General features: G+C 32.7%; 1 protein-coding gene across 7 annotated transcripts in view; it reads left to right on the top strand.

The window, feature by feature from the left end:
- The window catches only part of LOC145268193 (uncharacterized), a 175863-nt gene that overhangs the window by 18208 nt on the left and 130330 nt on the right, over positions 1-27325 (top strand). For 2 of the 7 annotated variants that reach the window (XM_080123436.1, XM_080123434.1), the window contains exon 1: positions 25877-25978. The exons of the other annotated variants lie outside the window; for them this stretch is intronic. The gene's annotated coding sequence lies outside the window, so the exon portion shown is untranslated. Of the gene's footprint in view, positions 1-25876; positions 25979-27325 lie in introns of those variants that run through there. 7 annotated transcript variants of the gene reach the window in all.

The following is a 27325-nucleotide window of genomic DNA, read 5'->3' as shown; positions in this document are numbered from 1 at the left end:
TCGGAACAGAGTGGTACCCGTTCCAGGCATCCGTGACAGTTTTCTTCTTGTACTGTGGGACCCGGTCGGCGAGGTGAAAAGGGCTTTCCACATGATGGGTTTGTCTGACGGGTGGCGGTTCTGTGGCTGCAAGTCCACTGTCCTCCTGGGGAAGCCATCAGCTTCGGCTGTTACCACCATGCGGGAGCACCAGGTAACTGGCGTATTAGGGCTGACTCTCTCCAAAACACCAATGCTGACGTCGCGCTCCAGATCCTGGAACACCTTCTCCTGCCAGTGTAGAGGCACTAAAGCTGGCAGTGTTGGTCACCGCTACCAGCACTCCTTTCTTCCCAACCGACCTACCCTCGAGTGTAATCAGCAGCGCATAGATGAGTAGACACACCTTCCTATGAGCAGACAGGGGAAAGGAACTAGTAGGCGAGTGAAGGTGCAGGCCTCTACTGAGCAGTAGGTCTAATAGTCTTGGGAGGAGGGACTCGACGATCTTCAGGTTACCAATTCCTTCCAGCTCCTAAGAATGCGCTGCTGGTTACACTCTGGAACAATAGAAAGGGGTGTGAGTTATTAATATGAGGGGTACAAGTACAAGCTTCTTATTTATTTAGAATTCAATAAAGCTTCCCTCAACATTCTATAATTCTTCTTAATCTTTTTCGTCCCTAATGAACCCTGTGCTAGACGCCGCATCTTCCCCATGCTACCTAGCACCTTCTCTACTCTTCTGATGAGAAGCATTAGGCTTCGAAATGCCCTGGCATAAAGAGTCCCTTCTATCCCCAAAATTTTGCTTGTATTCCATTATTCAATAAATGATCCATTCTATATCTACCAATATATAGTTTTGTGACTTCATTTCATACTCTTGTTGTCTTATATGAATAACAAAAAGAGCTTATAGCTCTTCAAAAAAAAACAAAAAAAACTACTAAGGTAGTGGTAAACATTAACAGTATTTCAAAGCTGTTAATATCACTAAAAATACAACAAATTTTAAATTTAAAAGCGATAGAAGTCATCGTAGCTGATTTTGTAGAGCGCCAGATTGCGGATGCTGGTGCTATGAGTTTGATCTCAACTCATGCTGATGACAACTGAGAACTAGAAACATGCATGTTCATGGTGTACCTTTTATGTATGTAATAATATTTAATGAAAAAAATAAATAAAAATATGTCCCATAAAATATAAAGCCACTCCTATATATATATATATATATATATATATATATATATATATATATATATATATATATATATATATACTTCAAAATAGTTTTTATTTAACAATCAGTTGTTATGGAAACGTGAAATTGTAAAGTTTACAAAATATTACTGGCAGTAATATTCTATAAGTTATCCCATCTAATGGTAGACATCGAAACCCTATAGGTTAAGGAGATTAATTTTCTAAAGTATTTTTTGTCTTGCTTAGAATAATAAAAATTCTTTGATATGAAACTCAACCACTTCATTTAATTTCAATGAGAGTTTTTTGAAATTCATTGAATCACAATTTAATATATATATATATATATATATATATATATATATATATATATATATATATATATCCCAAATCTCTGACCTTGATGGAGGGGAGACAAAAACTTGCTGCTATGGTTTCAAATGATCTGAAATAACAGCAAGAGAAGACTTTTCCAAATATTTCTCAAATGTTATATCCCCCTCTTTGGAAATTGGGTACAATTATGAATATCTCCAGTATCAAATACTCCTTATACACATGAAATTTACTTTATATATGAAAACCAAAGAGGGGAGATATAACATATTAGAAATATTTGGAATCAAGTCTCCCCTTGCTGCTATTTCAGATCATTTGAAACCATATCAGCAAGTTTTAGCCTTCCCTCCATCAAAGCCAGGGGTTTGGGGGAAACATCAGATATTTTGTAATTCATATGGAATATGAATTTCACTAGGAAAACAAATGACTATAAAACATTTTATGGCTGTCAAAAAGTGCCAAAAATAGTCTCTGGATGACGGATGATCCCCTTAAAGTGCGACCTTAAGGGCAAATGTCTCATAGCCCACTACACAATTCAGGTCATTACCTTTCCAACAAGCCTTTATTTGCTACATTTTGATCAATAGTTGCTGAGATATGGAAGGTAGAAGTTCAGGATGTTGTTTTTATTTAATGTAAATTAGACTGGACCCGCTTTGGTTATATTTTAGTTTGGTGGAATGGCAACGATTAAAAATAAGTGCAAAATGAATGGTCAATCTCCAAAATGTATAAACATTTGACCTCCTCCTTTCACTTAAAATTTAAAAAATCAATCGATTTTAATGAAATTTTTGGTATTTATTAGTGATCACAGAATATAATAAACCCATTATTTTTTTAGTCTTAGTGGAAATGCATTGTTTTGTGTAAACAAAAACAGCTTTACTAAAGTTAAGTTTAAGTACAAAAAAATACGCATGTATTTATTTTTGCTATTTTTTATGAAAATAAAGCATCTTAGATGTTAGCAATTTTTTAATTGTTAATATTTCAGGAACATTACAAAAAAGTCCCTAAAATCTATGTTAATGAAATCAATATAACTTGACAAAAAAATAATTTCTCAAAATAATATTATCATTGAATTAAGCATTGTTTATTCAATACTTTCACTAAAAGATAATTGCAAAAAATATTTCATGCAATTTTAATGATAACAATTCTCACAAATATTTCAAATGTAATAGTATATTTTTTTTCTTGTATGCATGAATGTTTAAACATCAGTGTAAGAATTATTTTTTTATGATTTTGAAAAAAAAAAAAAAATTGAATGCAGGATAAGATAAAAATAATTTTTAAAAAAATGGATTTATTTCTATTAACAACTAGCATGGGTGCCTGGCGTTGCCCAGGTGTTTGGGGGTGTGTGTTGAGCAAAAAAAAAAAGTGGTAGTAGGAAGGCAGGCTTGAACCCGTACCACGAAGGAGGAAAAAAACCTGACGTCTTTGTTATTACAACCATCGCCAAACTGGAAGTGACGTAGGTTTGAATTAAGACTAGACAATCGAAAAGAGGGGATGACTTTCGAAAATATCGGCGAAAAAAGCGACCCTTCCCTGTAGAAAAGTGGCCAGTTGAGGGTGAAGAAATTAATGTTTTTAGCCAATTTTTCGGTATTTGTCGTCTGAAGGGTCAAGCTTCAAAGCAATACTAATCTTGTGAAAATCCGTCGCCTCTGTTGAAAGTTTTAGGCAGATGTACAAACATACATATATTTATATATTGGTACCTCAAATTTTCAACCCAAACCGATTAAAAAGCTTGCCCTATCTCTGAATACCTTTTATGTAAAATTTCAAATGTTTAGACCAGAAATTGTCTGAATAATTTGGTAGACCACAGAGGTCAATTTTTTTAACTTTGACCCCTATTATGACCCCTTAACATTGTTTTGGGCTCAAATCCAGTTATTAAGTTAGATCCATGTCCAAGGAACCTATATCTAAAATTTCAATTGGTGGAGGAGTTTGGTAGAGTTCTCAAAGTCAAATCATTGAACTTTGACCCCTTAGAAGCCAAATTTCTGGCCGAAAACGGATTACAAAGATTTTCCCAAATCTCCATACCCTGTATATCAAATTTCGAGTCTGTAGACTGAAAATTGACAGTTATTGTGTAGGGAAATGTACACAGACACACACACACAGACAGACAGACATTTTCACTTTTATAGATATACTACCATGGGTGCCCGGTGTTGCCCGGGTATTTGGAGATGTATGTTGAGCAAAAAAAAAGTGGTCAATTTCTTTAACTTTGACCTCTAATATGACCCCTTAAAATTTATTATTTTGGGCTCAAATTAAGTTAAGTTAGATCCATGTCCAATGAACCTATATCTAAAATTTGAAGTGTTTAGACCGAAAATTGTTGGAGGAGTTTGGTAGAGTTCTCAAAAGTCAAATCGTTGAACTTTGGCCCCTTAACAGCCAAATTTTTGGCCGAAAACCGATCACATCGATTTTCCCAAATCTCAGTACCCTTTATATCAAATTTCAAGTCTGTAGACTTGAAATTGACAGAGTTATTGCATAGGGAAATGTACACATAGATACACACACACACAGACACTGTCACTTTTATATATATATAGATTGAGAACTATGGATTAGCAATATTGTAAAAAAAAATTTTAAAAGACAGGATTTGCATCCCACTCACTATATTCTATTTAATTATTAATAATTATTTTAGCTAATTTTATTGACTAAATTATCAGTTTAATCAGTGATATAAATTAACTTTCTGTCACGCTTAAATTGAACTTTTACTTTCATTTAAAAAGGATTAATTTATCATTATGACACATTTAAGAATAAATTGAGTCATAAATAAAATAAATCAATGCAGTAGGCATTTTATAAAAGTTATTTCAAATTCTAAGGAAAAACATTGACAAACATGTTTCATTATTTTTAGAATATTATTGAATTTGGGAATATTTAACCAATTGTTAAAAATGTACCTGCACTTAAAACTTATACAATCTTCATAAAATCTTAACAATTTTTACATTGAAAAATATTATAATTCAATAAGCATTTCCTTTTTATTACAAAAAAAATAGGATCACCTAAATGAATATTTTTCATAATTTTCAAAAGTATAAAAATTAAGGTATAATAGTGTTTGAATTCCTATATGAATTAAAAAAATGAAATTGAAATTGAATTTTTAGCATTTTGGGCTTCCATATAAATTCTGCGTGCCATTTTGTTTTGATCCAACGAAATCCAGTTTCTGTTACTATATTTGCTTTTTGGAGGGATAATTAAGAATTTTCTTTTTTTTTTCCAGAAAAAACAAGCTATGTTTTTTCTAAATTCAGTATTTACTTTACTAATTATCTTTAAAATAGTCCCAGAAAACTAATATTCATCTTGCAAGAGATTTTTCCAATTAAGGATATTTAACTTTTATTTTAGCTGAATTTCCAAGTTTTCATAATCGCCATGAAAGTATTTTTCATTGTAAGGATTTTTTTTTTTTTTTTTGATTTTTTTTACGTGTAAAAATACATTTTTTTTCCTTAAGAGATTAACTTGAGGCAAACACAAAAAAAAATAATCAAAAACTTGTAAAAAAACATAAGCTGGATTTCAAAACCATGTGTCGTATCAGTTTACACCATTAAATTGCACATATAAGGTGCCTTAAATAAGTTTCCAGACTTTCTTTGTACAGAGATTTAAAATTGTCATAGACTCTTGAAAATTCAGTATGTTATTGCTATACAATTAAAAACTGGCGGACCATAAGATTTTAGGTTCAAATGAACAACTACAGCAGGAATTGGAATACAATCTACTAAAGCCTGATTGTCACAGCTGGTGAATTTCAAAAGTGCAATCTGGACACTAGGACACTTTAGAAGAACGATGTACGACAAAATTTTGTTTTAAACTTAGAAAAAATGCCACAGGAACATATGAAATGCTTAACTGCTTTTGGACCATCTTGCATAAATCGATCATTGTTTTTTTAGTGGCATAAGAGATTCAAGTGAGGGATGATGAGGTGTAGGAGGAGTAAGGAAGGCAGAACATTGATTGATTAGCTAAATAAAGAATTTCATGGATAAGGATCATCGTGTGCATATAGAAACTATATAAAAAGTTTGATGTCAGCGTGGAAACTGTAGACACAATTATTTGCGAGAAACTGGAGATTTGCCCAAAGTTTATTCCAAGGATGCTCAGAAAGGATCAGAAAGAAAGACGTCATGACAGCAGGGAGATGATCGAGCTGATCAATTCAGATCCTGCAGTTCTTGATGCTTTAGTAACTTGTGATGAAAGCTGGATCCACTGTTATGGTAAGAGAGAGTTGCTAGTGGAAGCTTGCTGGCTCTGCCAGACCCAAGAAGGCCAGACAGAGCAAATCCATTCAGAAACTCATGATGATCCTTTTTTTGATCTATATGCACTGGATTTTCACTGGACAGACAGTCAACAAAGAATACTAGTTTGAGGTTTTAAGGGAATTCAGGAAGAGATTCTGTTGGAAGAGACCAACACTCTTCGGATCAGTGATATTTCCACCAAGACAATGCACCAGTCCACAACTCCATCCTCGTCACAGTTTAACCAAGATAGACATCAGACAGTTCCTTACCCTTCCTATAGTTTTTTTTTTCAAGGAAAACCTTAGAGGCTGTCATTATGAGACAATTGAGATGAAAGAGGCTGTGTTGAGGGGTGTTCACATGCTCACATAAGAGGACTTCCATAGTGTCCTTTCAGAATTTATTGAAACGGTACAAGTGCATTGCAGCTGGGGGAGATTACTTCAAAAGGGATTAGAGTTTCATGTGTATACTATCAATAAAAGTGCCCATAGGAAAAAAGTCTGGAAACTTATTGAAGGCAGCTCATACCTAGTTAGAAATTAAGGTACGAAAACCTATAAAAATCGTCATTTAAAAGAAAATTGAAAATTTACCGAAATTAAAATTACTTTTCTAGCTTATTGGAAAAGATCTTTTTGTTGAGCCTGTCTCTGCTCTATCATTATTTTCATGGCAAATGCTTCAATCTATCGTTCTTCCCCTTGCCACAGCTTCAAATAATATCGAAAATTTCCCCCACTCTTTATCTGTGCCTAATACCAAACAGATTCCACAAACAAAGCTTCTTAGAACTGGCGGCCTGTTCCACTGACCTGCTTCCCAGATGGCTACATTATGATAGCCTTCAAGTAAACAAGTTCTTGTTGAACCATCCCCTTAAATAATGAAATTCTACCCTTAACAATTACTACATTGCCACCTTACTTTTATTAATCCTTATCCTTGAGTGGCCTTTGGGCCTTGATAAGTGGTGATTCTTGTACCAAAAAACTGATCCATCCACCTTAAAAGGTTATATAAAAAAAATTAGGGGAAATTTTCTAATGTAAGGTCACTTATTTATGATAAAACGAGTTACTCGCAAACAATTTACCTATAATTTACCAACTAAAACTTTGATCTTGCTCGTAAACTTCATTATTATTTATGCATATAATAGAAACACTTTTCCTATATAACTTTTGTCACTATAAGAAAGCAATGAGGCAATTCCTATGTAAATCTTTTACGCTCATCATTTCCAGCTAATACTGCAGCATGTTTTTGCGCTACAATGCACACACTTTGTCACCATTTAATAAATATAACTTATCTGTCTCACCTTACTCTCTCAAATATGCAATTCTTGAAAAGTAGTAGCAAATATTTTCTCCTCTTTACAGAACCCAAAATCAGCAACTCCTTTTTCCTAGCCGCATGCCACTGGTTAATTATTTGACACCAAATATGCATTAATTTTATGCATACTAGGTTTGACTATAAAACTGAAATAGCATGATCCCCTTGTATTTTTCGTTTAACAGAATGACAGAATAACCACCAATCAGCAGCTAGAACTATATATTATAATTACAGACCATCTATTCAGATTAACAGTTCCAATTTTTCGGACACAGAAACTTTCATTCGCTGTGTCACTTCTGATTATGTTCATCTAAAGAAAGCAGTATTTGGGTACATGGTTTTATAAGATTTTATGTTCTTTTTTTTACTCTTTTTAAATATAAACCATCGTTTACATAACTCCTTTAGATTACCTATCCTAAGCACAGGCATGCTGAAACAAGTTGACTATTTATAGAATGCTCAAGTTCTTGCAATGTTCGCCAGTCATATATATAGATGTTTTTAGCAACTAAAAATTACCTTGCTTTCGCTTTATATTCGGCTTCATTAATCACAATGCTAGAACAGCGTTTTCTTTCACTTCTTGGCCTATGTACACACCGACCACTGCTCTTATGCTTATTGTTATTGTACTGATTATTTTTTCAACACCAACTACTTTTCCTTTTTATTAATGGTATTGATATTGTTAGTAGTAATACTACTAATAAAGTTAGAACAGTCCCCCCCCCTAAAATGTAGCTATATGGAAAACGGTATCTTTTCAAACTTAAGCTATTTCTTGTTTCTTACTTTACACATGAACTTTTGATCGCAATGTGCACACACCAGTGTTCAATCTTAATATTTTTGGCCTGCACACTCAATGAAAAAATATTATTTAAATGCACTTTTCGTTTCATATAAACATTGATGTGCACTTGAATATCCTAACTAGGTATGCCATACTTCATACTTTTCCTTGTTAGCTTTTGACTCAGGATGCTCACACAGCATTGACTGGGCTTTCTTTTGTTGTTAGTGGTGATTTTAATGTTGGTATTATTGCTAAGGACAGGCCTTTTTAACAACATTAACAAATACTTTGAAAAAATTTAATAAAAACAAACTATATTCAACTCAACTATTTTGTATGATAACACTCACTGCTAATAATATAACTATATTCTTTTTTCTCATTATTGGTGTTGCTATTGCTATTGTTTTTTTTTTGTTTTCTTTTTTGGAGGGGGGGTTAGTAGTTTGAGTATTGCTATTATTTATATGAATAGTACTATTTTAATTTACAAAATTCTTCCTATTTTGTTTATACTGGAATTCAGATGGCAGTAAGCATTCACAATGTCCTAGTCCAATTCGCACCTATCCAGTGGATGTTTGGTTAGTGCTTTCTCTCGTTGGTCTTTGCATCCTCCTAAACCCTTCTCAGTTATTTAGTGTTGTCAGTCGAGGCTGAAACTATAACTTTATTATGATTTTTACTATGATTTATTAATACTAATAATAATTATTAGTAGTAAAATCATTATCATTATTGGTGTAGTTTGTACTATTTTTGCTAATTGTACTACCTTTTTATATTCATATTTTTCATTTTTATTTTGATGTATTCTTCGTAGTGGTAGTAATAGTAGTTTTATTAGTATTTTTTGTTTTATTATTACTATTTTTATTATTTCTACTATAGACTGTTTTGCTGTTACTATTATGCTTACTGATATTCCTGTTATTAATATTAGTATTAACATGGTTTCATTTCTTAAAATTATCTTCAATATTTTTTATTTCCTGAGTTAATGATATTACTATTACTTTTTATCACTATGGTTCTATTAGTATATGATTATATTAACATTACAAGTTGATTTTTCTTTTCTTTTTAGATAATTGTTATTTTATTAACTTGCATGAAAAGAGCTATGTAAAAGATGCTTAAAATCAATTGAATTATGTAAATACCATTAGTAGTCCAATAGTTATGAGAATTTAAAGAGAATCTCCACTGCTTCCAACGTAATAGATGTATGGAAACTAAAGCCGCTTTTAGGACTGCCAGCAACCATTGTAAGAAAGTAATAAAGAACGCAAGAGAGTTCTATGCTCAGTCCATCAAGTCCAAAGTAGCTGAGCAGCAGCTTGGTTCCCACCAGTTTTGGCAAATAGCAAACAGAATGCTGAACAGAAGCGTGTGCTCTATCCCAACTATCATCAGTGAACCTGAGTTAATCTCGTCAGCATCAGACAAAGCCAAACTCTTTGTCAAGAACTTTGCCGCTAATTCTACCCTTTGCGACCAAGGCCGCCAACCCCCAATATCTCCTCCTGTATCAGAAAATACACTATGTGATATACGTATATCTGTACGTGATGTTGCCAAGCTAATCAAAAACCTTGATTCCAGTAAAGCAACCGGCCCTGACGGTATTCCAATCATAGTACTCAAAAAACTTCAACCAGAACTAGCGTCCATACTTACAAAACTGTTTAAACGTTGTCTTAAGGAGAATAGCTTCCCATCACTCTGGAAAATCTCATCAGTATGCCCTGTATTTAAGAATTCAGGTGATCGCTCAATCCCCTATCAGTACAGGCCAATAAGTCTCCTGTGCGTCATGAGTAAGTTGCTGGAATCTGTTAAATACAGAAGTAATCAACCATCTCAACAAAAATAACCTTCTTAGTGACACTCAATATGGTTTCCATTCTGCTAGATCTACAGCAGATGTGCTTACAGTTATATCTCATAGGATTAGCAAATCTCTCGACGGAGGCAACCTTTCTAGCGCAATTGCTCTTGACATATCTAAGGCCTTTGATAGGGTATGACATAAAGGTTTACTTCACAAGATCTCTAGCTATGGTATAGCTGGAAATGTCTTCTCAATTATTAAATCATTTCTTTCTGATAGGTTCATAAGAGTAGTAGTTGAGGGGCAAAAATCAGAAGCTCACAGTATTAATGCTGAAGTCCCTCAGGGGTCCGTCCTGGGCCCAACTCTTTTCCTGATCTACATTAATGATCTTCCAAATCACATCCTTACATCATTCGTAGACATTTATGCTGATGGCACTACCATTTATGGTAGCACATCTAAGACAGTAAACGACCAAGTTCTCTCTGATTCTGTCTCCTCTGATCTTGAGCAAGTGGTACAAAGGGGAAAGGAGTGGCTGGTTACTTTTAATGCATCTAAAACCAAGCTTCTCTCTTTACATCATCAACATTCTGATCCACATCTGGCATCAATTGAAATGAATGGCTTTCGTCTTCAGGAGACTTCAAGTTTTGACAAGCTTCTGGACTTGACCATTACTCTTGATCTTAAATGGAACACGTACATCAAATCTGTTGCCAAGGCCGCTAAAAAAATGGTGGGATCTTTCTATCGATCCAGTAGATATCTCACTGCTGATGCAATTCTCTATCTATATAAGAGCCAGGTACATCCAAGGATGGAATACTGTTGCCACATCTGGGCAGGAGCTGCTAGAAAGGACTTGTCCTGCCTTGAAAGAGTTCAAAATAGACTTCGTAGGAGATGTCCTTTTCTCTTCTCTGCAACCTCTATCTCACAGAAGAGATGTTGCAAGTTTGTCTCTGATGTATCGTTATTTTCATGGAAAGTGTTCGACTGAGCTTCAGTCTATGGTCCCCCCTCACCAAACTTTCACAAGAAACACTCGTCTAGCTGAAAACATTATAAATACTTCCCCCTACTCTTTATCTGTGCCTTAACCTAAACGTAGATTCCATGAACAAAGCTTCTTTCTTAGAACTGCACGCCTGTGGAATTATCTTCCGTTTTCCTGTTTTCCGGCTGACTACAAGTCTCCAAGTCTAATGTTGCAATATTTTGGTTCTATAATGGGGGTATGATCCCACACAGTTGGACGATTCTATTTATAAAGGATGCTGCTAAGAACTGACGAATCAAATTAATTCACATTCTGCTACCAACCAATCAGAAACCAGAATTGCTTCATAAATATTAAACCTTTTTTGGAGCAATTTCACATGTTCTTTTCCCGGGTTTCGACACGGTAAGAATATTTTGTTCTGTGGAACTGTCTACTACAAACAAGTCACCTCGCAGGACTTGTGTGTAACAGCGAACCATCTGAAACTGTTCTGAAAGTCAAAATGGCTTACACTTCTAGATCTAACGTAAACAAGTTCTTGATGAGCTGTTCCATATAAGTTAACAAATTCACCTAATTTCCATTGCTAATGATTACTATATTGTCCAATTTCTACTGTACACTTTTTAACTCTTCTCCTCGAGTAGCCTCTTGGCCTTGATAATGTGAAGATGCCTACGTAAAAAGAAAAAGTGCCAAAATTTATGCTTTTCCGTGGACATTTTTCTTTAGAAAAAGTGGGCTAAATTACGAACCCCAACATTTCAAGAAATTCGGTAATTTCGCCACCATTTATTTATTTTTCAAGCTATTCTCATGAAACTTGGCACTTTTATGTAAAATTGTGTGCTCTTTCTGATTATGCAATCAAATCTGGTATATTCCTTTACCATAAGCCATTAATTATAAATTCAGATGTACAAATTCCAATTTTTTTAAACTGGCACATGGTATCATACAGTGGGTGTCTATTCATGAACAACACTAAGTATTATAGTGGTATTTAAATATAGCTTTATTGAGAGCAGGCATTTTCTTGCCTCCTCACCAAAGAATAGCTTAATCTGGGGTGTAGCCATTGAATGCCTAAAGAGCATTCATGGCCTGTATTTACTACTCCCCCGAAAGAAAAAAAAGATTTAAGTAGATATGAATTAATCTCAGAAATAAATCAAAAATTTTTCGTATAGATTTTGGATTTCTGTAAAAGATGGAAATTCCCATAGTCGATCAAAATTTATGCATTTTGGGACCAGTCCAATTTTCAATTTTGTAAACCTCTCTAACTGGCCCAAAATACACCCCTGTTTTCTGAGATGCAACCATAAATCGTACTCTACATGAATCCTTGATGTAGCTTTCACAGTACCAGGATACCAGGAATTCTGATAAGCAATAACTATATATTCACCAGTTGATGGTAATTTTTTTCATTTCTATTCTGTTGTTTTACTGAAAATTCAACTATGTAAACAAAGAAATAAAATGGTAATTTTTTACCTTGTTTCCACCTTAACATTTAAAATGATTACTTTTATAGGTTTTAGGGTATGCTGAAAACGAATATCGCATTTAAATTTTCTGCAAATAAGTAGTTTTCCGGATATTAAGCAATGTCATTTCTTATGTTATCGCTGGTGGCCATCTTGGTATGCACGGATGCAACCCCAAGAAACTATGCGCAAACGCACATACCAAGATGGCCACCAGCAATAACATAAGAAATTACATACTTATTTGCGGAAAATTTAAATGCGATATTCGTTTTCAGCATATCCGAAAATCTTAAAAGGTAGTCATTTTAAAGAAAAATGTTAAGGTGGAAACAAGGTAAAAATTTACAAAATGCATCACAATGAAATTCCACCTAATCTATATAATTATAAAACTCTAATGACTTTGTAACAGGTGTTGTAACCCAACATCTGGTTTACGACTTCCGGTTGCACATGCGTACAAAAACAAAGATTCAATGCGGCAATAAAACATTGTTTTACTGTGTATGTTTTTAGCGTTCCAATTGTTTTTTAGTTTTTTTTTGCATTTAAATTATCCAAATAAACAATTGTTAATACTTTCTGCAATTTTTTTACATTGTTCATTTCCATATTATGTTATATATATATGAAGTTATTTAACGCAATTTTCTTACAAATAAATCTACTACGTTGACAACCATAAGAGCATTTTACAACGGTGATTTACCCACCACCTTCATTTATTTTCTTTTAATTTATTCTCCATTTTTACTTAAAAAAAATTCATACATTTCTTCTACACTACCAACATAAATAAATAACCCCGAAAATGTTTTTTTTAATTTGTGTTACAAATAAAAAATCAACGCGACAATAAAACCTTGTTTTACTGTGTACGTTTTCAGTGTCCCAATTGTTTGTTTTTTTCGCGTTTAAATTAAGATATATCAAAATTTGAATTTAACTTTAAGTATTACGGTATCTGTTCAGTGCACATTTACCTATAAGTATTGCAAACCACTTATAATTCAATGGCTGTAAGTTTTTTTGTTTTTTTTTCAAAAATAAAAAATTATAAACAGAACGACTCATAGAAATCTATCTATAATCTTTTTTCATTTTAATATACTTTCATAAAAATGTTTCTGTTATGTCACAAAACTATTTTCTTTACGTCACAAGTGTCAAGCTCATACATTAATTCCATAGCTCATACTCAACGAGTCATGGGTAGTCTAGTTATTATTATTATTTAGATATCCTCAGTTAAAAAAAAACAACAGGTTTGTTTTACAGATTCGAAATAATGGTCTTGACAATTAGTTAAAAATAAATTCAAGTTTCGCAATATCTTTTTTATTTAATTGTTAGGTGAAAATACAGAATAGTGAACAAAACACCCTTCCTTCCCCATGTTAAGAATGGGTTTCTAAATAATGTTATTTCAACATGGTAGCATAAGTGTTTTTTTTTTTTTTTTTTGACCACTAAAAAACACAATTCTACCTTACATACAAGAAGTATCGTCATTATTTGCATTATATTTTTCTCAGTATTACTGGTACCATTAGCATCATTATTACTCTTTTATTCTTGCTGTTATCAATAATATTACTATGAGTAGTAATAGTAGTAGTATTACAATTTTTTTCTAATGATCTTCATATTAATATTGGTAACATCACTATCATTTAGTATTCATCATCAATTTAGGCTTGAGCATTGGATTTTTGTCACTTAATATGAATTCCTGGGCAATGCCAGATCATGGGTGGGCTTGCATATATATATATCTATAATATAAAGCTGTGTGTGTGGTCACAAATAGGCTCCTTTATGGTTGACTATTTTTAAAAACTGATTGCATATAATGATAGATGTATCGAGACACAGGAATGGGTATGTTTGATCTGGCAGAACGGTGGTTCATTAAAATTGTGGGGTCTGCGTTCGCACCTGGTCCACAAAGTATGGAAATAAAAAATTTAAAAATAAAAAAAAGTTTACAAGTGTTTTTCATATAGATGTACATAAGAATACTTTGAAAAGTATGTTTTAACTTAAATAGGGATGATATAATAAAATTGTGGGGGCTGCGTTCGCACCTGGCCTCCATAGAATGGAAATAGGCACAAACTTTAATAAAGACTTTTCATATCTATCTGTGTAAGTATACTTTGATAATTATGTTTCAGTTTGAAGAAATATGGTATAATAAAATTTTGGGGTGTTCGTTCGCACCTGACCTCCATAGAATGGAAATATGTCACAAAGTTTAACAAGGTTTTTAATATAGATCCACAGAATATTGTGATAAGTGTTTCAGTGTGAACAGGTATGGTATAATAAATTATGCGGTTTATCTATTTTATTTTTACTTTCATCATATTTTGCTTTGGTTTTGATACCCCCAAATCGAAGCTATCTCTTTACAACCTTTCCTTTTTATAACCTATCACACTTTCATAAATCAGTCCATTTTCTGTAGGCTGTTTTTGAACCCAGTCAACGATGGGTACTTTTGCTAGTGTGTATATATATATATATCGGCATTGTTTCTAGTCGTCTTGAACCACTACTTGCCACTGGCATTTAACAATGTTGACTTAGGAGAGGTGAGGTTGGAGATTGCACAACTCTTGCCACAAAAATTCCACATGCAGACACCCTTACAGTGGGTATTCTAGTCCGTCAAGATTGAAGGAAACCACCATATGTATTGTATGCATGTATGTATATGAATGTGTATATGAATCTATGTGTGTATGTATTTTTGTTTTATTTTACTTCAGGCGAAGTTCTCAGAAATCAAGGGACCCACTACCTGGGACTAACACTTGAACTCTATATGAGAAACATAGATATTCGAATGTTCCATTAAAGTTCTTTATCTCTCAAACATTGAATTAGTAAAGAAATTGAGAACATAATTTTCCTCTTCCCAAATAACTGTTTTTATATGTTGAAGCATATCTTTCGGTTTGGTCTGTTGGTCTTATTAGATTTCAGGACGAGATCTCATCTAGTCTGGTGGAGTATCCAGCTTCGTGTTATTACACGAGATAACATCACTTGGAGAAGGTGCACGATTCCTTGTAAAAGCTAATGTAAGTTAGCCATAGTGAGATCTTATTTGGGCAGCGAATACAAAATGTGATTTTGAATATTTGATTATGGTTTAATACTAGGGAAAAGTATCCTTATGTCAGGTTATTCTGACAAACCCCTGTACGGAGAGACCTTAGACACTAGAGGATAGTGTCTAGTAGGCATTCATATTATGCATTTATGTGTGTGTGTGTGTGTGTGTGTATATATATATATATATATATATATATATATATATATATATATATACACATACACACACACACACACGTTTATTGGTACCCCAGGAAAGAAGTATGTGATAGTGATGTTAATGTATCCAGCTCCTCTCAAAGAGTCACTCTGGATTGGACAGAAAGTTACACACACACACCTTCCATGACAGCAATTTACACTTCGATTCTTGCCTGAAGGCCAGACAGCTTTCTTGATTTCATTTAAAGCTTGAAGTGCTAGTTGTGCTGAAAAGCAGGGGGGGGGGCTATTATGACATTATAATGAGAGAGAGAGAGTGGGGAGATGATTTATCACACTACAATGAGAGGAAGGTTTATTATGACATTACAATAAGAGTAACGCTCTATTATGACATTATAATAAGAAACCCCACCTCTATTATGACAAGATTTTCATGTATTTCTTTTAAAAGCAGTTGCAACAACCTTAATGTTTCTCTTTGCATGAATGATGTCACAAAAGCAGCTATATTTTGTAAACTTATCAGAGTTACTATCTATCACTCATTTTCAATATAAAAACATGATTGTCAACCAGAAATTATATATTTAATATGTATAACAAAGTGACCTAATGAGTCGACGATGATTTAGTTTTTTTTTTTTGTCATTTTTTTTTTTTTTTTTTAAGTAGAAGCAATAGTTGATCTTTATTGTACTTAGGTACAAACCAATACTGATAAAGTTAAAACCAGTTAAAAAATCATTTCTTTCAATTTATGATTGCATAAAAAGTTTTTTATAAACTTTAAAAATTAAGTTAAAAGATTTAATTTGAAATTTATCAATTTTCAAAGTGTACTTTTATAAACTTTACAAAGCAAAATATGAATTTAAATTGAATCTAAAAATTACCTTGGATTTATTTTGTGTTAAGTATATTTTGTTGCACTTAAAAAATAAATTTATTATTTAGTAATTAATGATAAAGATATGTAATTTTCAACTACAAATTTTTTTAAGTGCCACAAAATGTACATAGCATAAAATAAATCCAAGTTTCTAACCCCCCCCTATATGTTTTATTAGTATTAAACTATATCTTCAGATAATGATAAATAAACCCAGATTGTGATATGCGACAGTATTAGTATTATAATAGTATGAATAGTTTTTCACTCTCTATTACTATATATGTATGTATGTGTGTGTGTGTGTGTGTGTGTCCCTCTCTCTCTTTCTTCATATGTATTTCTCGTCATACTGCCACTATGCAACCATCTCATTGTATGTAATATTTTTAAAAAAATCTCAAAATTTCAAAACAAAACTTAACTTTCTTCAAATGCAAAATTTTTAAATCCTTTAAAAAAGTGTTTAGAATGAAATAATGAACAGATTTTATGCAGTTTTCATAAACAAATATTGAGTGTATAATAAGAAAGATCGAGATAACATTTTAAATCTCTCAAAAAAAGAGAAATTTAAGGAACAGCTGATTACGTCCTCACAAAGAGAATAGACAGAAGTAGAAACTCTGTTTCTTGGCATTTTACATGAAGACAAACATTTTTTTTGTTGTATGTTTTAAGTATTGGGTCTGACTTTTTTTCTGTATGAGGATCATGCAACAATAGAATTTTAGTTTTTCATTATTTTACTTTTTATTTCAATAAATATTCAATTAATGTGAGTGTTTTGTACCTATGCGTAACTTTGATATGGTTTAAATTAGTTTTATTTTTCTCAGCATTTTTAACGATAGCCAACAAAAAATGGAGTACTAATGTATGAAAGGGATCTAAAATTTCTGACCTCAGAAAATTTAAGTTGCGTGGTAATAGCTGACCGATTTCACATCAAATCACATTTTTAAAGTAAGTTAAAACACTAAAAACTTGTCTCAGTAGATAGAAGAATAACTTCTCTTGCCTTTGATAACATTTATTTGTTGTACATTTGTTTTGTTTTTACCACTTTTTCGTTTTGTTGTCTATTGTAAAAAAATGGAACAAAAATCTTTAAACTGCTGTTCTAATTTTTTTTTTTAGTTTATTTCTCTTCAACTTTTAAGATTAATAAAACAGATAAAAATAACCAATTAAAAACAGAAAAGAAGTATTGTTTTGTTTCTAAAATAAAAAAAAAATTAAAATTTGGATCTTATAGTTGAGATGATTGGAAGACTGCACCAAAAAGGGATTTAAAAAATAATGTATATACAATAAATAAATGTTACCAAAGATGAGATAAGTTACTCTTGTACCGACCTGGATAAGTTGTGCATTTTAACTTATTTTAGAGTTTTTTTTTAGTTCAATACAAAATTAGTGTCAAATCTGTTAAGTCAGAATGAAAAAATGGGTTACATTCGACAGTCATGTGGAGTCTTGATAATCCTTCAAAAACAGAAAATTAAGAATCATAGCTAATAACTGTTATGAATCGAGTGAAATAATGTTCTTGAGGAAGTTGAGTTTCAAATATCTTGGCACTATCATTGCAGCTAATGAGGAATGACAGTGTCATTAAAGGTACAGAGAAGGGGAAAAAATTATTTACAGTAGTTGTTGATGTAATTTTTGCCTTTGATGTTATGCTTGGAGGAGGATGCTCAATTGAGCAGCTACCATGAAAATGAAAATACAGAAAAACTAGGAATGTCTCTTATATGAAAAAGTGTCTGTAAGAATGTGAAGACCCCCCCCCCTAGATTTTGAAGTCAATTTTATACTTTGTCAAGGCAGGAAAGTATGCTCTATGTAACACCCCCACTAGATGTGGTTACAATATTCCATCTTAAGACTCTTATACAGGAAGTAGGTGTTATGTTGGGAGTAATATACTTTCTGGAGCAATCGAATGATCCAACCATTTTTTTCAGTGAACTTAGCAATAAATTACATCTTTCATTTCAGGCATAGAGTGAAGGTTTGTCCTAGAAGCTTATCAAAGCAGATAACCTCCTTAAGAGAGAACCCCCCCCACACACACACACACACTAGATTTTGCTTATTCTATTAACTTTGAAAATCCTATTTAAAAAATTATTTTAATTATTAAATTATGGAATAAAAATTTATGATGTAAGTTGATCTACCTATTTCAGAAATAGCCTTATCCAAGCACAATACAGTTATGGCTCTAAAAGCATGATGCACATTTCTGTAACACACTTTTATTAGTTTTTATACTAGTGTTTGTTTTTAATTATTACCGGCCTACAAGGCCGCAAACAAAAAAAATATTGTAAGGGAAGTATTTACCTTGTTTCCTTAACTCATGATCATTTTATAAAAATTAAATAGATAAAAAATTTTAAAAAATAGCTGTACCTACCCTTTGGTGAGTACAGCTATTTTTATTTTTTATTTATTTTTTTTATGAAATGATCATGAGTTAAGGAAACTAGGTAAAGTAGAAAGCACCCGTTTCATCATGGCCACCATATCTGAAATCAAATATTTCAACACTGGTGTTAATCTCCCTAAAAACCTCATTATTTAAGGCCACAAAGCTTTTAGCAAAATTTTTATTTTCGTTATTTATAAAAAAACAATTGTTTTTTACCTGCAATAAAATTAAATTATTTTCAAAATAAAAGAAAAACTTTTCAATTATAAAAAAAAAGTTTGGTTTTATTATTTGTTAATAAAGAAATTGTTAGATTATCATTCTCCTCTCTCAAAAAAAAGGTTGATTTTATTATTAAAAAAAGTTGACTTAAAACTTTAAGACATTAACAGAATGACAGCATGCTAGATTAAATAAAGGTTTCTGTTTGAAATTCTGTGCAGAATTACGAGTTTGACAGAAGGATTTGAGTTTGACAAAATATACTTGAAGAATGTCAGAGATTACATCGACCAAAGAATTGTGTAAATAGCACTCAAGATGAGAACAATAGATCAAATAGTACAAATAATCAATTCTCATCTCAAAACGTTAGAAACATAAGTATTGGTAACCTTATCAAAGTCTTTTTAAACTTGGTTTGAGGCAACATTCACTCAGGATGGGCTGAGCCAGCTCCTCTTGTAGAAGACATAGCATTCCAAACAAACGCAAACCATGCATGACAGTCTGCAGCAGCTAAGATGGTGATAAGCAGCCAATCCTTGGATTGGAGCTATGTTCAAAGTTGGCTTTGATGGTGTGGTTGAGGGGGGATAGTCCTGCATTGCGTCCTGATTTGGGTATTGGACACAAAATGGTGCCAGCAACCATGTAGAATTCAGTGGAGGCAGTATAGAAACACTTCCAGCCTTTTGAGATCCGCAGCTCTCATCAGCTGGGTCTTGCAGCCATAGAGAAAGATCATCTGAACAAGCACCTGATAGATCTGTACTTTTGTGCCAATTGTGATTTCTGGTGGAGACCACAGACAGGGTTGTAAGCAACTGAAAGCATACCAGGTGTTGTCATCGTACCTCTGATTCATGGGGACAAACATTGAGCCAAAATATTTAAGCAATCAACCTCTGTTAAGGTTTTCATGTTGAAAAGAATCATGCTTTTCTCAGAATAGGAATCCTACAGAGATGATTTTTGTTTTTGTAGTATTTGCCTTCATACCGATCTTAGATGCAAAGTGGTGCATTTTGTCTATGGCTAATTGGATTTTGACAAAGTTTTCTCTAAGAATGGCTATGTCATCAGCATTAGTCATGGTCAGTTAAGATGAAGTCACGGTGAGCAGAAACACCAGAAAATTCAGCAAATGTGTTAATATGGAATAATCATGTTGACAAACTGGTTTTTGTCAGATCACTGAAGTTGGGCAGCTCAACAATAACTTGTTTACATTGGACTTGTAGATGACCATATTGTAGTCAGCTGGAAAGCAGGCAAGTGGAACAGTTCCACAGGTGGACAGTTCTAGGAAAGAAACTTTGTTCATGGAATTTGCATTTAGATTTAGGCACAGATAGTTAGGAGAAACTGTTGATTGTTGTTGTAGCTAGACACATGTTTTTTTTTGGGGGGGGGTGAAAGTTTTGCAAAGGGGGGAGGTATAGATTGAAGCTCAGATGAGCACTTACCATAAAAATAATGATAGAGAATAGGCAAGTTTTCAATATCTCTTCTGTGGAAACATTAATCAAAAACATTAATCACAAAGGACTTTTTTATGGCATATGTGAAACAGAATTGTTTGCACAAACCGAAAATTCTTAATAAGAGATTCATTCATTTTATTCATACGAGAATTTGTGACACTATAAAATTCCTACCTTAACAACTTACCAATGGGGACTTGTTCAAAAAATTGTCCAATTACTGAGACCATTTGAAAAAAATCACCAAAGAAGCCACAGAACTTCAACCATACCGATAATAATACCTACAATTTTAGCTTTGAGGTTATTTCTTTCAAAAGCTGTCCAATCTAATTATGCTATTTCTGACTTTAGTGGAATCCTTACCATCTATATATATAAAAGCGAAAATGTATGCATGTATGTGTGTTCACTTTTTCTGTGTGTCTACAAAAGGCTTCTTTCAGAGAAGCGGTCGGTTGGTTCACAACTTTTTAAAACTTTTTATATCACATATAAATCATAATATAACTGTTAACAACGAAGCTCGCTTGTCTATTTAATTTGCTTGATTTCGGGAAGATAAATATTCAATATTTGTCGCTTGCCGCATGTAGGTTAGTCTTTTTCCTATAACATCTTGGGGGGAAAAAAAGCGTTCACCAGTAAATAAAATCCCACAGTCAAACTTGACCTCATTAACTCATTAAAACGAGCACCTGCTAAATCCAAGTAATTAAATAAATTCAAACATATTTCTGTAAGCATATCGCGGTGGGGCAATGGTTAACGTCGCACATTTTTTTTTTCACACTTTAATTTATAACTTTGCCTCAAGGGTTCGAGTTCGATTCTCATACTTACTTTTTTTTTAACCTCCCCACACCTCCAAACACCTGGGCAACGCCGGGTACCCCTCGCTAGTTGTTGAATAATTCCATGAATTAATGGAAACAAGATTTTCATCTATATATATATATATATAAAAGATAAACATGGTGTGCGCATTTTTGTATGTCCGCGAAAGGCTTTTTTTTGGGGGGGGGATCTCGAGAAGGTTACTATTTTGGAGAACTTTTTATATATTCCCTAGATTATAATATGTACGATTTGCGAACGGATGTCGTCTTTACATTTATTTTGATCGACTTTTATAAAATTCCCTCTATTTTGTCCTTTCGCGTGTTGGTTTGTCTTCTATATATATAAATTTGTATTTCTGTCTGTTTGTTTGTCTATTTGTTTGTTCACAATTTGATTAATATATACAAAAGGTTCCTTATTTTACTCTTTCATTTATTTCTATATATATATAGTATGACTCTTGCAAAATATACAATTAAAAGATCATCTCATTTTCATATTACATTAAGAAAAATCGATTTTATTAAATAGCAGTATGTTAGTTAATTTAATTTATTTGGAATTATTATTCCAACATTAATTTTTTTCAGAAAAACTGAAAAGATTTCATTTGTTTGTTTTTATTATTTTTTAAACCATTATACAGAAATCGATAAATTTTTACGATGTGACCCAGCATCGTTTAACACCTAAATAAAAAATTTTGAAAATAAAGATCTACTGCCCCCCCCACCTCTAAATTTCACAAAGTACACTTTTTTTTTTGTTTTTTCACGTTGATCTAATCGATTACAAACTTACCTTTTTTTTTAATTAGAAAGTTATTTTTTTATGTTACCCAGCGTCATTTAACCCCTAAAAAAAATGAAGATCTACTTAATACATTTAAACAGCCTTTATAAATAATATTTGCATGGGTGTTTGGAGGTGTGTGTGGTTTTGGGTAAATCAAAACTCGGAGGAGGGAGGTTAGAATAAAAAAAAAAAAAAGTTTTGGTAGCTGAATATGAGGATTGAAGTTAAACCCTTGAGGCAAAGTTGGAAATTAAAGTGTGAAAAAAAAAGCATGCAATGTTAACCACTGAGCCACCGTGAAATACTAACAGAAACACGTTTGAATTTATTTAACTATTTAGAATTGGCAGGTGCACGTTTTAATGACTTAATGAGGTCAACTTTGACTGCGGGGTAGTATTTCATTTACTGCAGGAATGCTTTTTTCTATTTTTATTTTCCCAAGATGTTGGGGGGGGGTACCAGCTCCCCATAAAAAGGGGATTGTCCAAATTGAATAGCAATTGTCTGATATAAGGAAAATATTTCCACATTGATCAAATCTGATTGCTTTCGGACATTTCCTGCGATTGCGGCCAGAAAAATACCGCCAGAATTAGTGTCGCTTTTATTATACGAAAAAGCCTAATCCACATGCGGCGAGCGAAAAATGTTGAATATTTATCTTTTCAAAGCAGAACAAATTAAATAGATATTATGATTTATATGTGATATAAAAAGTTTTAAGAAGTTGTGAGCCGACTGACCTTTCTTGGACATACACAAAAAAAGCGAACATATATACACACACACATTTTTGCTTATATATATATATATATATATATATATATATATATATAGGTGAAAGAAGAAATTTTGAAAAAAAAAAAAAAAATTAACATTTTAGAGTGGGGAATCACTTTTCTATATAAATTTAACGTCAAGTGAACACCCACTTTTTGGCCACTAAGAATTCAAAGAGACATGTCATCTCTAGCATTTTTTCAAGTTTGGCGATTGAGAGGGTGGGGAGGGCAAAACGTGACAAATACAATTTGTTTTTTGGGTTTTTTTGTGATAAGGGGGGAATTACATTTGAAACATAAAATAACAATGAATTTAATTAATTTTTATGAAACTATGCTGTACTTTCACCTAACAATTTCATAAACAAAACGAACCCAAAAATATGATAAATTCAATTTTGGGGGGTCAGGGGAGGATTACATTAGAACAAAAATGATGAAAAATTTAATTTAATTGTTTTAGGAATTAATTTTTGATAGATTTTTTTTTTTTTTTTTTTTTTTTTTGCGATCGCACGAGCATTCGCTGCTATTTTTATTGAAACAAAAGTTGTAATGATTTATTTTTAATTATTTGCGGGGGGAGGGGGGGAGAATTTTCTTTCCAGTGCTCAATATCCGGAGAATTAGTTTCTTCTCTTTGTATCCCTTCTGCCGAAATATCTGGTGGAGAGGGTATCTTTTTTTGGGTGATTACATTTACATGTTTTTATCAGTTCTTTTATTTTTGGAATTGTTGTAGGGGGTATCCATGTTGCCCATGATGAAAATGATTAGTATAGAAGGTGTGTCCCAAATGGAACTTCATCTCAACACAGGCAACGCTGGGTACCCATACTAGTTTTTGTATAAAAGCGAAACTAATCAGAGTGAAGTAGGCTGCCTGGCTTTCCGGCTGGGACCTCCAGAAACGCAATTAGCTTTGATCAATGTTGGGGAAACCCTTTATATCAAACAATTGCTATTCATTTCGAGAGTTCCCCCCTTTTTTGGGGGAGCTGGTTTTCCCCAACATTATGGGGAAGCAGAAACCGCCCTGCAGTTAACCTTCATTTCTGCACCTGCATGATTCTTAACGTTTCAGATTGACATCGATAAATTTGAATGCTTTTCACTGCTCGCATCTTGGGTAAGACGTCGGGTTTTCTTTCACTTTCTTTTCTACCTTCGTGTCACGGGACAGAGCCTGCCTGCCTACCAATACTTCCCCCCCTCCCCCCCCCAAAAAAAAAAAACACCTGGGCAACGCCAGGCAACCCCGCTAGTCAATTATATAAAAGGCAAAATGGGTGCAAGCGTTTGTGTATGTCCAAGAAAGGCTTCTGATACATTTATGGAGAAGTTTCCTTATACTCCCTAGATTGTAATATCTCAGATTTGAAAACAGACATTGTTTCTATCTTTATTTTGATTGACTTTTAAAAAATTCCCTCTGTTCGGTCCTTTCCAGTGTTTGTCTTTTTTGTATAAATAAAGCGAAACTGATCGATGCAAAAACATCTGCCTGGCCCTCCTGACCGGGACGTCTTGAGGGCAATTTGAAGGTTTGATCAATGTGGAGAAAACCTTTCATATCAGACAATTGCTATTCATTAAGACACTGCCAGAGTTCCCCCTTTTGTTTGGGGGGGGGGGTCCATAACATCGTGGGGAAACAAATAAATTAAACAGCAGAAAGTAGGAAGATTTACTGGCCTCTAGCCAGAAGTTCATTTCTGCACCTGCGTGAACTCATTCACTTAACTGTCCATTTCAGCAAGTCAACTTTTTGATTAATATCACTAAATTTGAATGCTTTACACATCCTGTCGCGTCATGATGTAGCGATAAGATGTCAGGTTTTCTTTCACTTTCTTTTCTGCCTTCGTGTCCTGTGTTTGGGCCTGCCTGCATACTACCACGTTTTTCTTTTTTTTTATTGCTCAACACACACTTCCAAACACCTGGGCAATGCCAGGCACCTATGCTAGTCCTGTCTAGATGATAAAAACATGTGTCTACTTTTCTAGATCCAAAATTCACATTTAAATTTCAAAAGAATGACATGAAAAACACTATTAAGAATTGGATTCTACATCTTTTACTTTCTACTGATTAATAATGAAGCAGAATCAGCAGGATACACTTTGCTAAGATCTGTTGAGAATCAAGAAGATCAAAGTGAAAGTAAAACTGTATCTCTTTTAAGCCTGTTTGATGAATTAGATTCAAATAAGCCTACAGTAACAAATATAAACTTAGAGCAGGTAGAAGCTGAGTTAAACCTGCAGATTGCAACTACAACAGAAATACAAGAAAGAAATGATTTTAATATAATAGGAAAGAGAAAAGTAATTAATTGGCAAATGACCAATTACCGATTAATCAATACATCTGTGTATATGTCAATGAATGAACTTAGAATGTGATTTGAGAAATCATTGATAAAAATAAGGAAGAGTGTTGGGCCCAGGATGGATCCCTGAGGGACACCAGCATTGAGACTTTTGTTCATCGACAACTACTCATATAAATCTATCCGGAGAGAAATGATTTGATGGTTGAGAAGATATTTCCAAATATTCTATAGCTGGAAATCTTGTGAAGTAGACCGTTATGCCAAATCCTATGAAATGCCTTTGATATATGAGAACCAAGTTCCCCACGCATGCGAACACAAACTGATGACTTTAAGGTAATCAGGATTGTCGCCCTTTGGTTTATGCAATGCCATTCTTTGCCGCAAGGAGGCAATACTACCTACTTCAACATCCGGTTTGTTTCATTCTCTATCTCTTTCTCCCTGGACTTCACAACATGCAAATGTGACAAAAATACTCTGCAAAACTGCTGTTTGAACTCTCACCAAAGACTCTTGAGGTAGACATGCAAGTAATGTTACTTATATATCTTTTCTATGAACTGTACAACTTGTATCTATGCTGTAAATAAATGTACATTTGCTGTAAACCTAATTTCGGCATATTTTGTATACTTATTTCTTGTCTAAGAGGAGTATGCAACTATAATCTCTTTATTCTTCTACTTAATCATAGCGGGCGGGCGATTTTTGCCTACCACAAGAATGGTGACTTCATCCTATGTAGATATCTAGGGTGGGAAATCAGTTGCTATTACAAACAAATTTCATGTAAACTGATCATCCATTTTCGGCTCAGTGCCTAACCAAATAGCATTTTAAGAGCATATAACTAGAAAAATATATATATATATACATCTAAAATTTAATTAAAAGTTAGATATTGTTCAAATGCTGTCTGGTTGCAAAGTGGATGATCATTTCCCACACATATGTGTATTATGTTAAGCTCTTACAATATATATATATATATATATATATATATATATATTTCTGTAGAAATATATTTTTCTTATTATATATCAATCCTTATATAAGAAGCTAAATGTGAATACAGAGCAATATATAAAATAAATGACAAAAATTTATATTCCAAAATACATGATGTTGACAATTTTATATTTTATTCCTTTACATCAATTGATTTGTACAGTTCTTGACAGTGTCTGCAAAAGTACCTATTTTTTAAATTATTTAAAATGAGTTTATCACTAGCACATCATCATCCAAGTTGATTTTTAGTTTTATTTGCTCAGCCCTCTCTCTCAAAAGTTTAATCTTGTCCTGAAGGTTTTAAACATTTCAAAACACTTGTTTATATATATATATATATATATATATATATATATATATATTCAAACATTTAAACATTTCAAAACACTTGTTTCATAAAAGAATTACTTCCTAAACCCTCTCATATATATACAATCTTTTAACTTTTTTTTACTAAAATTGATCGTTTACTAATTAAACAGTTTTCAAATTATTTTCAATGTATGTTTATTTGAAAAATGCTCCAAACTAGGCATGAAACTACTTATTATAGGGAACTGAAATATATATAATGAGAATAATGGAAATAGTATTCCGATGAGATAGAGAGATGAAAGAGGAAAAAAACAAGTTATGTCCATCAACGTTTTGTATTTATTGAAAGACGTCTTCTGGATGAATAAATTGAATAAAAAAAATCGTATTACAATAAAGACGAAACTTTGATGAGCATATAACTTGGTTTGTTTCTCTTTCATCTTTCTCTTTATATAATATAATATATATATATATATATATATATATATATATATATATATATATATATATATATATATATATATATATATATATTC

Source organism: Euprymna scolopes, chromosome 43 (assembly GCF_053919585.1).
Source record: "Euprymna scolopes isolate OS-2025 chromosome 43, ASM5391958v1, whole genome shotgun sequence".
In the NCBI taxonomy this organism is placed as follows: domain Eukaryota; kingdom Metazoa; phylum Mollusca; class Cephalopoda; order Sepiida; family Sepiolidae; genus Euprymna; species Euprymna scolopes.
The sequence above is the reverse complement of the archived record's forward strand: the minus strand, read 5'-3'. Positions and strand labels throughout refer to the sequence as shown.